The sequence below is a fragment of the Triticum aestivum genome, chromosome 4A (genome assembly GCF_018294505.1).
Source record: "Triticum aestivum cultivar Chinese Spring chromosome 4A, IWGSC CS RefSeq v2.1, whole genome shotgun sequence".
NCBI lineage: Eukaryota > Viridiplantae > Streptophyta > Magnoliopsida > Poales > Poaceae > Triticum > Triticum aestivum.
The window spans coordinates 401665518-401678023 of record NC_057803.1 but is presented as its reverse complement, the minus strand read 5'-3'; positions in this window follow the sequence as shown (position 1 = coordinate 401678023).

Genomic DNA, 12506 nt, shown 5'->3' with positions numbered 1-12506 from the left:
AGTTAGGCTTTGTTCCTGCATCGGTACACCAGACAGTTCTTCCCAGGCAAATCGTCCGGCAAAGGGACACTTGTCAGGACCTTGAGCACCGTTTGCCGCGTCTCAAGGGGGAGCCCGGACTCCTGAAGCCTCATGTGGTCCTGACTGTTGAGCAAGGTCCACATTGGGCAAGAATGGCGTTGAAGTGGAGCAACCCGACGCTTGATGAACTCCTTCACCACCATCGGCACGGTCACGCCGTGATCCTTCAACATCCTTAGCCTGAACTAGATAGGGGCAAGATGGGGGCTCGCGAGCCTCTCGTGGCCCCGGCCATAATGGGGAACGCCTGGCACTGACGGGGCCTAGAGCAGAGGGCTGAGCACACGGCATCAACGAATACCCACCGTGTCCGAAACTCGCGCATGGATGGAGGAAGCTCAAAGTCGATCCCCGCGCCAGTCGTCGCGGCCACGGCCTGGAAGCTCACGGACACCTAGCTTTGCGGGGGATCAGTCAGATGCAGCGAGAAGAAGTGGCGGAGAAGGGCCATGGAGGGAGCAATGACCACCATGGCTTCGCACATGAAGACGAAGACAGTGAGGAGAGTCATGGATTGGGGGTCGAGATGCAGCACATGGATCTGGTAATGCTCTATCACCGCGTTGAAGAAGGCAGAGAAGGGGGGGATCAGGCATGCCCAGAGGACATCAATGAAGATTGGGACCTCAGTGACCACACGACCAATACGAGTGCGAGACGTAGGACAAGCCACCGTCTCCCCCCATTTGTTGAAACTGGTGGCGAGCATGGGGCGCACCTTGCCCATGGCCTCGTCGTTGAGCACCAAGGACCGGCCGACTACAGGCTCGACGGCTGGAGGCGAATCAGTCAGGGATAGAGGCTTCTTCCCCTTGTCTGCTTGTTTTGGCGCCATGGTAATGATGCAGGCGGAGTGCAGGTCAGATTGGAGAGGAGGAGCAGAGTCTCGAGGAAGCAGAAGGACCGAGGGAGAAAGGCGTGCGCAATGGGAGAATAACTGTGTAGGTTGCGGGGGCTGCATAGCCAAGCGGGTTCAAAGGCAGTGTGGGGAAGCGGAGACGCCCACGTCCAATCAACCGCCACGCATCAACCGAGGATGCAGGCTTTTTGGGGCCCATGGCGCTATGCGCCTGACCCTTTGGCTTCGCCTCAAAGCCAAGCCCAAGCGCGCCTTTGGCCCATGGGCTAATGTCGGCGTTCTGGGAACGGGGGTCCCTAGACTTGGCTGCCTGTGGCCCACGGCTTGGCTGGGTTGGCAGGTTTGTACGACCCATCTTCATCAACAAGACATTCAAGACCCTCACGAGGGGCCATGTCTCGCCGGGCGGACAACTCAAGACCTCCTCAAGGGCGGCCTCGCCAGGCAGGCTCACGAGGGGCGGAGAGATCAAGGAAAGGCAAACCTCATGAGGCCCCTCGTGATGTGAGCCATTACGATCAAGGCCAAGCGGGTGCCAGGCGGGCGCCAGCGCATGCATCGTCCTTGTTTCCTGTTTCGTGCTCAGGGGGCAAGCGCAGGCATGGAGTACCGAGGCATCAAGCAAAGGTTTCCATATTGGTGCAACGAGACCAGGACCAGAAGGACGGCAAGACGGAGGTCACCATGGAGCCCAAGACGGCTTCATCACGAGATCCTTTTGAAGGCAAAGACCACCTTTTGTCAGGATAGCTTGTACTAGTTGTCCCCTATCGAATTGACCATTGTTGGCTCCCTTCCCGCTCAATATTTGGGGAGAGGACCAGGGCCTATATAATTAGAACTAGCCACCACCACGAGGAGGATCGGATCGACACCATCACAAGTCGGCAGCTGATTTCGATCCTCACACACACAAACTCACCAAACACAAGAACACCTCGTCCTTAGGAGGCTGTTCTTCCTCTTGTACTGTTCATCATTAGCCCAAGAGGCAAGCCACCACGACCACACTGGAGTAGGGTATTACACCATAACGGTGGCCCAAACCAGTATAAATCTTGTGTCTTTCTGTGTAGAGAGTTCGTCATATTCGTCTGCGAGATCTTAGAGAGCTAGGGAGTGGATCAATAGGGAGAAAACCTTCGCGCGCACCCCAGTGTTCGAACCTCAAGGGTCTGCCGGAACCCTAGATCCGACACCTGTGTGCAAAGTACATCGGTAGAACCAATCTCATGAACACGGTCATGTAATGTCGGTCCGAGTCGCTTCATCCAACAGTTCCGCTGAATGAAAGTAAGACGTTGGTGGTAAGCACTATGAAAATTATCGTCCACAACTCTTTGTGTTCTACTCGTGCATATATCATCTATGCATAGACCTGGCTCGGATGCCACTGTTGGGGAATGTAGTAATTCAAAAAAAAATCCTACGATCACGCAAGATCTAACTAGGAGATGCATATCAATGAGAGGGGAGAGTGTGTCCACATACCCTCGTAGACCGAAAGCTGAAGCATTTAGTAACATGGTTGATGTAGTCGAACGTCTTCACGATCCAACTGATCTATGTACCGAATGTACGACACCTCCGTGTTCAGAACACGTTCAGCACGATGACGTCCCTCGAACTCTTGATCCAGTAGAGGGTCGAGGGAGAGTTCTGTCAGCATGATGGCGTGGTGACGGTGTTGGTGATGTGATCCGCGTAGGGCTTCGCCTAAGAACTACGAAAATATGACCGAGGTGGTAAACTATGGAGGGGGCACCACACACGGCGAAGACAATTGATGTTGTGCTTTGGGGTTCCCTATGCCCATGTATATAAAGGAGGGGGGAGGAGGAGGCCAACCAAGGGGGAGGCATTCCAAGGGGGCTGAGTCCTACTAGGACTCCAAACCTAGTAGGATTGGCCCCCCTTTCCTTCCAACGGAGAGGGAGAAAGGGGAAAGGATGGAGAGGGAGAAGGAAAGAGGGGGGGCCGCGCCCCCTCCCCTTGTCAAATTCGGATTGGGGAAAGGGGGGCGGGCACCCGACCTCCTATTGCCTACCTCCTCTCCTCCACTATGGCCCATTAGGCCCAATAACTTTCCGGGGGGGGGGTCCGATAACCTCCCGGTACTCCGAAAAATCCCCGATCTTCTTCAGAACCATTCCGGTATCCGTATATAACCTTCCAATATATCAATCTTTACCTCTCGACCATTTCGAGACTCCTCATCATGTCCATGATCTCATCCAGGACTGTGAACAAACTTCGGTCATCAAAAACACATAACTCATAATACAAATCTTCATCGAACGTTAAGCGTGCGGACCCTACGGGTTCGAGAACTATGTAGACATGACCGAGACCCTTCTCGGGTAAATAACCAACAGAGGAACCTAGATTCTCATATTGGCTCCTACCTATTCTACGAAGATCTTTATCGGCCAAACCGCATAACAACATACGCCATTCCCTTTGTCATCGGTATGTTACTTGCCCGAGATTCGATCGTCGGTATCATCATACCTAGTTCAATCTGCTTACCGGCAAGTCTCTTACTCGTTCTGTAATACATTATCCCGTAACTATCTCATTAGTTACATTGCTTGCAAGGCTTATACTGGTGTGCATTACCGAGAGGGCCCGGAGATACCTCTCCGATACACGGAGTGATAAATACTAATCTCGATCTATGCCAACTCAACAAACACCTTCGGAGACACCTGTAGAGCATCTTTATAATCACCTAGTTACATTGTGATGTTTGATAGCACACAAGGTGTTCCTCTGGTATTCGGGAGGTGCATAATCTCATAGTCAGAGGAAAATATATAAGTCATGAAGAAAGCAATAGCAATAAAACTTAACAATCATATGCTAAGATAACGGATGGGTCATGTCCATCACATCATTCTCTAATGATGTGATCACGTTCATCAAATGACAACACATGTCTATGGTAAGGAAACTTAACCATCTTTTATTAATTCGCTAGTCAAGTAGAGGCATACGAGGGACACTCTGTTTGTCTATGTATTCACACACATACAAATTTCCGGTTAATACAATTCTAGTATGAATAATAAACATTTGTCATGATATAAGGAGATATAAATAACAAATTTATTATTGCCTCTAGGGCATATTTCCTTCAAAGTAGCTGCGGCTGTTCCTTCATCTACTTCCTATTGTGCCACTAGCGCTTCACTAACCACTTGATTGGTTGCTGCTAAGTATAGTAGCAACGACTCTTGTGGTTTAGGAGCGACTAAGGTGGGTACAGAGGAAAGATAGGTCTAGGTCTTGTAGCGCTGCTTTTGCCTCTGGGGCCCACTTCACTGGCTCTGCCTTCTTCAAAATCTGGAAGAACGACAAGGAGCACTTGGTCGACTTGGAAATGAACCTGCTTAACGTGGCAACACATCCGGTTAGACGTCTGACATCTTTAACTGACTTAGATGCTTGAATCTGCTCGATTGCATTGATCTTGTCAGGGTTGGCCTCTATCCCTCGATGGGGCACGAATAAGTCAAGTAGCTTGCTGGAGTGAACACTGAACACACACTTCTCTAGATTTAGCTTTAAGTTGATCTTGCGCAGATTTGTAAAAGTTTCTTCTAAGTCCTGAATGAGCATTGATCTGTCCTTGGTCATGACCACTATCTCATCCATATAAGCCTCAATATTTCCATGCATCTGGGATTGGAACCCCGTTTGCATAGCTCTTGCAAAACTGGACCCGACGTTCTTCAACCCAAAGGGCATCTATTCGAAGAAGTACATCCCACATGCGGTTATGAACGATGTCTTCTCTTTGTCTTCCTTGGACATGAATATCTGGTGATACCCAGAGTAGGCACCCAAGAACAAAATTAGATGACATACGGAGGTAGAACCCACAATCTAGTCAATCCACGGCAAGGGGAATGGGTCCTTCGAGCATGCTTTATTCAGATATGTGAAATCTATGCAAAGCCTCCACATCCCATTCGCCTTGCGCACTACTATTTGGTTCGCCAACCATGTCGGATGCAATACTCCTCTGACCAAACTAGTTGCTTCAAGTTTATTGATCTCATCCGCAATGAATTGCTACCGCTCCAAGGCATGTTTCCTAACCTTCTGCTTGACGGTCCGGGCATGAGGGCAGACAACAAGGTGGTGCTCGATTACCTCCTTGTGAACATCGGGGGATTTCAGATGGTTGGCAAGCAAACACATCGACATTCGCCCACAGGAGATTTCCTATTTCTCATGAAGGGTGGAGCTGATATTGAATATACCATCAGTGCCAACCAGCCCTTCCGGGACCTTCTTCACAGCAGGTGCAACAATCTTGGATCTCTTGCTAGTGGAACTCTTCGGTAGATCATCGATAGGTGCAGCGCACTCCGAACAGGTGTGCTTCCAAATTCCCCGCCAGTATCCTTACTAGCTTTCTTCACTTTCTTACTTTCCTTGGCGGGAGCGGTAGATTCCACAGCCTCAGCGGCGACTGCTTCGCGGTACATCTTATCCATGCATATGTTTGCGTCCTTCTTGTCCGACAGAATGGAAATGATGCATGTTGGTGTCAAAACCGACGGATCTCGGGTAGGGGGTCCCGAACTATGCGTCTAAGGAGGATGGTAACAGGAGGTAGGAAAATACCCTACATCCTGCTTGATTGTTCTTGATGATATGAGTATTACAAGAGTTGATCTACCATGAGATCAAAGAGGCTAAACCCTATAAGCTAGCCTATGGTATGATTGTATGTTGTCCTATGGACTAAACTCTCCGGTTTATATAGACACCGGAGGGGGCTAGGGTTACACAAGGTCGGTTACAAAGGAGGAGATATACATATCTGTATTGCCTAGCTTGCCTTCCACGCCAAGTAGAGTCCCATCCGGACACGGGACGCAGTCTACAATCTTGTATCTTCATAGTCCAACAGTCCGACCAAAGGATGTTGTCCGGCTGTCCGGAGACCCCCTAATCCAGGACTCCCTTAGTAGGCCCTGAACCAGGCTTCAATGACGATGTCCAGCGCGCAGTGTTGTCTTCGGCATTGCAAGGCGGGTTCCTCCTCCGAATACACCATGGAAGAGTTTGAATACAAGGATAGTGTCCGACCCTGCAAAATAAGTTCCACATACCAGTGTACAGAGAATAATATTTCCACAAATCTAATCTGCTGACACATTTTAACAACATGAAATCACACCATGGCCTGGTCATTATTCGAACCGTTTTTCTAAACCAGCTCCGCACATAACGCAAGGCGGTTTTCTTGACACGCCTTGTCAAAGCAGAGATCGTGTCCCCCTTATGACGGGATTCTCATCAATACAAATGTGGGTAACACAACTGTGCCTGTTGGTATGACTCCTAAATCTTAGGTAAGTCCGAAATGGCCACGAGGAGGATGCTTGATATTCACATTCTTTATAAAGGGGACGAGGTTTTTTCTTTTTTTCCCCATGCTCAATCGAATCCTTCCCCCGCCTCGAGTTCTAACACCCAAAGCTCACGTCAGGTGCTCCAGACCTTCAACTCTATCCGGATCCAACCTTCAAGGTCGGTGGATACCTTCCTCCGTCACAGAGGAGGACAACAAAAAGTTGAGAGAGGCCAGATATCTGACCACCGAAATTGTGCATAGGCTGCCCCCCCCGAGGGAAGGTCGTCCCTACTCCCGAACCCAACAAGAGCGTCGTGTTCATCTCCCACTTCCTCCGAGGAATACGCCTCGCTCTGGATCCCATTGTTAGGGGTCTTATGTTCTATTATTGGCTGGATTTTCATGATCTGGCCCCGGATTCCCTTCTTCACATCTCGTCATTTATTATCGTATGTGAGGCCTTCCTCTGCATTACCCCTCACTTCAGCCTATGGCTCAAGACCTTCGATGTGAGGCCGAAGATGATCGAGGGGCAGCACGCAGCATTCAGAGGTGCTTTAATAAGCAAAATAGCTGACGCTCCATGACCAGAGGGTTCCTTCCCAGAGGTGTCCGGATTGTGGCAGCGGGAGTGGTTTTACATCACAGCTCCCCGAAGTGCCAAGTAGGTAGCTGCCCCCACCATTCGCTCAGGCCCCCCACCGCAACTGATGTCATGGATCAGCCGGGGGCTGAGCTGGGGTTCAGCAAAGGACGTGCCAATACTGCAGAGCCGTATCCGAGATCTCTTTGAGAGAGATTTCAGTATGGTTATGGTAATGCAAGTTATGCTAGTTCGTCGAGTCCAGCATTGCAAAAGCCGGCCCCTCCGCATGTGGGAATTCAACCCGGAAGGACCACGAGCTATTCAGCATTTCCTCAGCATAACGCTTGAAGAGATGTACAAATCGTTCTTCGGCATCAAGGACGTGGGTCTGAGCTGCAACCTCCCCGCTGCCCAAGTAAGTAATCCCATGTCGAACCTACTGTCCTTTTATTTATCATGGCATCAATCTAAAGAGCCGCTCTTTGACCAGGACTGGATAACAAAGGCGATGATGATCAGGTGTTCGACCCCCCTTCCTAAGGGCTTGGACAATCCGGTACTGGACAAGATGCTTGAGTCGGCGCCTAATCCAGTGCCCTCAAAGGAAGATGATGGGGGGAATAGAGAGGGCGAAAGCGAGCCTCACTCGCTACTTATTCCAGCTGGGGGAATGAGCGCCTCCGCGAGGGAGGACAACCAAAGGGAAGAATCTGATATTCTCTCTCCCCGGGGAAGGAAGAGGACAACCTCTGAAGATCCGGAAACTAAGGTTTCCAAACGGGAGAAGAAATCTTCATTAGAGGGTCCTGCCTTGGAGGGTATTCTTGCCGCACAATGTCCGCGCGGGGATCAGGCCTCTACCGAGCTGTAAGTAATTGAAAAGTACTTAATAGTGGAAACATCCTACCTTACTTCCGAAGACAATAACCGATGCTTGTAAATTGTAGTCCGGATTGTAGCCCTTCTCGACAGAGTTTGTCTTCGGGGGATCTTCTTCCGGAGGTGATGGAGAGAGAAACGCCTCCCCCTGACACCCCGCCTCATGAAGCGGGCAACCTTGAAGTGTCGTCGCGAAAGGTATCTCCGAATCCAGTAAGGCCAGAGGATAACCCTTTGGCTACCCGGAATCCCTAGTATCCGGCTCCTAAGGAGAGCGACAGCAAGGGTCCGTACAGTGTGCGGTCAGACGCGCTGAAGGATCTTCTGCGGCAAGCGGCCGTCTCGGAAGTGCATCATACGCTAATGGGTACGGTAATTGAAAGTATTTCAACTGCTGAAAGTAGTTTGCATGAATCCTTTATGAGTCTGCTGAAAGGCTTCGAGGTACATGAAATAGTGTATGTTTTTGATAGTACCGCATACGTTAGGTGTGACCTATGCAGATAGTAGTCCCCGAGACTCTGGTTGTCATCAAGAACGGTGGCAACCCGAGGATCATATACCCAGGTAATAATTCGACTGCCTTTATGTGCAAGTGGCTGAGGCTACGGTGGCTAGCCGAACTGATGGATTTACCGAGCTAAAGCGGCAACTTGATGCGGCCGATGCCGGTATCGTGCTTGTCAACCAGCGGCTTGACGAGGCACAGGGTGAGTGATTTCTCTGGTGATCATCACATAATAAGGGTAGCATGATGCCAGTATCTTTAATATGTTGTGACTGCAGATGGAGCTTCCACCATGGAGACCCTTCGGGTGGAGCTTGCCCGAGCGAAGGAGCGAGCAAGGAGTAGCAATGCGGTCACTCTAAAGGTGGCCAAAGAATTAAGGGCCGAACAGGCCACGCATTGCGAGAGCAGGAAAAAATAGCCAAGATGGCTGTAGAGATAAAAGATGCCGCTGACCGTAACCAGCTTCTTGAAGAAGAAAACCGGGCGATGGCGACGGACCTGGAGAATGCCCTGGTGGCTGCCAAGGAAGCCCGCTCCAAAATTAGAGCGATGAAGGAGGAGCTGAATCAAGGTGCAGATATCGTGTCTGGGAAGCCCTTCTTGTTGCAGACTAAGTTCGGAGATCCGAAGTATGCTCCTCTGGACCGGCTATGGAGTTCTGCGGACGCCTACATGGATTTGGCTGCAAGTGCTGCTGAAGCGGCCGAGTACTTCAAGGATCAGAAAGGTCTCGAAGTGGAAAAGCTGTTCTGGTCACAATTTCACGCTCAAGGCCGTCTGCTGTTGTTGAATGAGCGAATGGCCGAGTGGGCCGAGCTCCATAGGTTGTCCGGACTTGCCATGAGGTCCGTTGTGGATCACCTGTGGCCGGGAGGGCCAAGGCCGAATAGCTACTTTAGTTAAGTGCAACAATTCCTTGGTGATCTGCCACGGATCAATGCTATAAAGAGATCGGCGTGCATAGAGGGTGCACGGATGGCCTTTGCCCATGTCAAGACATACTGGGCGGAGATGGAGGCCACCACTGTTGCGACACAGGGTTCGGCCGTAGGCCGAGTGGCTGCCGAGCCGTACTTTGAAGAAGTTCTTGAAGGCGCTCGTTCGATAGAGGCTTAGTGCTCGAAGAATGTTATGTTCTAGTGACATGTATTCCCATTGTAAAAACAATGTTTTATTGAATTATCAAGGTTGTATTTATACTTTTTCCCGAAAGTACTATGATGCCTCCTGTGCGGCCGTTTATGTATATATGTATATAACCTAAAAGTTTGCAGTCGTCGGCTTCCGCCCCCACGCATATAATGCGGGGGTGTTCGCAGAAAATGCATATCCACACTTGATCCAACGTCTTGGTCCGTTAAGGAGGTGATAGCACAGCGAATGAGGCAATCAGACTATATTTCTTTAACACTTTCACTTCGCCATAGGAGTTTGATGGTGGGGCTACTATATAGCCCCTGGTACTTCTGCGCTCATCCGAATACTGGGCGCATACGTACATGACCGGGAAACGGCCCTTCGTTAATGTGGAGGAATCCCGAAGATTCCAATGAGTCACTGAGTGGTAGACTAGTCTCTCGCTATATCATGATAGTCAGTTTTCGGCTTTCTCTACTTAGGTGCTCATCCGGATGAACCAGGGCACAATCATAGTAGTTTTCCCAGTGCTACCTTAGCCGATATAACGGAACATAAGGTACCAAAACATGGGAGCCGGGAAAACCCAACATGTGACCAAAGACATGATTCGGAGCTGATGCATATAGGGCCGAACTCGCGACGCCGAACACTCCCTAAGGTGTTCGGTCTTTATAACATATATCGGGCTAAAAAATGCCCTTAATAAGAAACCCCATGTGTCTAGGTACATGCAAAATCCTGACGTGGCCACATGCCAATAACGCCAGCATCCTTCCCGGTTGTGTGGAGTATCCGGAGGATGTGAGCAACAAGAGACAGTAAAAAAGGTTTACGCAGGGTCTTAATCTAAAAAGGAGCCTTTGGGCGGGTCCCTGCTGCACATCTGCGCCTGTGTCTCCGTTGTGCCGTATCCTGGACGGGTGTAGCATGATTATCATCTGTAAAAGTAAAGAACTTAGGTGAGAGTTGCCGTGCCAAAAAGAAGAATTGATTATTATCAATGAACTATCAAGATTCAAGAGAAGCCAAGTTGATCCGGGCTGGCCCTGATTACATGCGGGAAGCCCCTGGTATTGTTTATGAGGGTTTGATCGTCAATCCAATCTCATGTATATATCATGGAACACCGGATTCGTTTAACCATGTCCGTGGTCTTGATGACCTACCATTTTTTCTGGTTGGTAAGGACGTCTAGTTTGCGGCTGTTAGAGCCGCCGCATCCTCTTCCGTACGTAAGAAACGTTCGATATTTCCGCTAACTGAGATGATGCCACGTGGACTGGGCATCTTAAGCTTGAGAAAAGCATAATGCGGTATTGCGTTAAAACGAGCGAAAACCGTTCTTCCGAGTAGTGCTTGATAACCACTACGGAATGGGGCGATGTGAAAAGTTAACCTTTCGCTTCGGAAGTTAGCGGGAGAACCGAATACCACCTCTAGTAGTAGAGAGCCCGTACAACGGGCCTCTTGGCCTGGCATTACTCCCTTGAAGGTAGTATTACAATGGCTTATTTGTGTCGGGTCTATCCCATTTTGCGAACTGTGTCCTGATATATCAGATTTAGATCACTGCCGCCGTCCATGAGGACTCGTGTGAAATGGTACCCATTTATTATTGGGTCTAACACCAAGGCCATCAGTCCTTCACGCCGGATATTTGTCTCGTGATCCCTACGATCAAAAGTGATCGGGCCGGCCAACCAGGGGTTGAACCTAGGGGTGACGGGCTATATGACGCGTGTCCCTCAGAGTGCATGCTTGCTTCTCCCCTTTGTCACATGGATCACGTTTACTATTTTAACCTTTGGTGGGAACTTTTTCTGTCCTCTGGCGCTTTGCTGGCAAGGTTCATCCTCGTCTTCGCTTGGTGTCACTTCCCCTTTTTGTTCGGTGTTTAGCTTACCGGCCTGCTTGAAGACCCAACATTCTCTGTGGGTATGATTTGCAGGTTTGTCTGGGGTGCCGTGAATCTGACAGAGTTTGTCAAGAATTTTGTTTAGGCCAGATTGTCCTTCTTTGTTGCCTTTGAAAGGATTTTTCCGCTGACCTGGTCGGGAGCCCCTGAATCCGGTGTTTACCGCTGTGTTATCTGGGCTACCTTCTTTATTTTGACAATTGTTTTTGTTACATCGTGGTTTACCATAGCCATCCCTGACTTCGGATGTGCTTGGGTTGCTGGTGCTGCTACAAGCCAACCAGCTGTCATCGCCCGCAGAAAAGCGGGTCATGAGGCTTATTAGGGCTGCCATTGTTCTCGGTTTTTCTTGGCCGAGGTGTCTGGTGAGCCATTCGTCTCGGACGCTGTGTTTAAAAGCTGCTAAGGCTTCGGCGTCCGGACAGTCGACGATTTGGTTCTTCTTGGTGAGGAACCTGTTCCAAAGCTATCCGGCAGACTCTCCGGTCTGTTGGATTATATGACATAAATAGTCTACATCCGGAGGTCGGACATAAGTCCCTTGAAAATTGGCCAAAAAAGCGTCCTCGAGCTCCTCCCAACTTCCAATTAAGTTTTCGGGGAGGCTTTTTAGCCAGTGCCGAGCTGGCCCTTTAAGCTTGAGGGGCAAGAATTTGATGGCATGGAGATCATCTCCACGAGCCATATGAATATGGAGGATAAAGTCCTCTATCCAGACTCCAGGGTCTGTGGTCCCATCGTACGCCTCTATGTTCACCGGTTTGAATTCCTCTGGGAATTCGTGATTCAGCACCTCATCAGTGAAACATAAGGGGTGTGCGGCACCCCTGTATTGGGATGTGCCATGGTGTTCGGACGATTGTAGTATTCGGTGTTGGCTTTGTACTGTAGCGCGCTTCCTAGATCCATAGATGGATCTGGTCGCACCGGATTTTTGACGCAAGTTCTCACGTAGATCATGTGTTCACTTATGCGTGACTTTGTTAGCCGCTCTATCACGTTCACAAGGTGGTGGATCCGGCCGGTTGGTCGTATCATTCTTCGGCTGTATGGGCTCTAAGGCCTCATCGTCAAATTCCGGTAATAGCTTGCGCTTTGGATAGCTATTTTTATGGTAACTTTCACCATACTTTGTTACTTTGTTCCACCTGCTGTTGAGCGTAT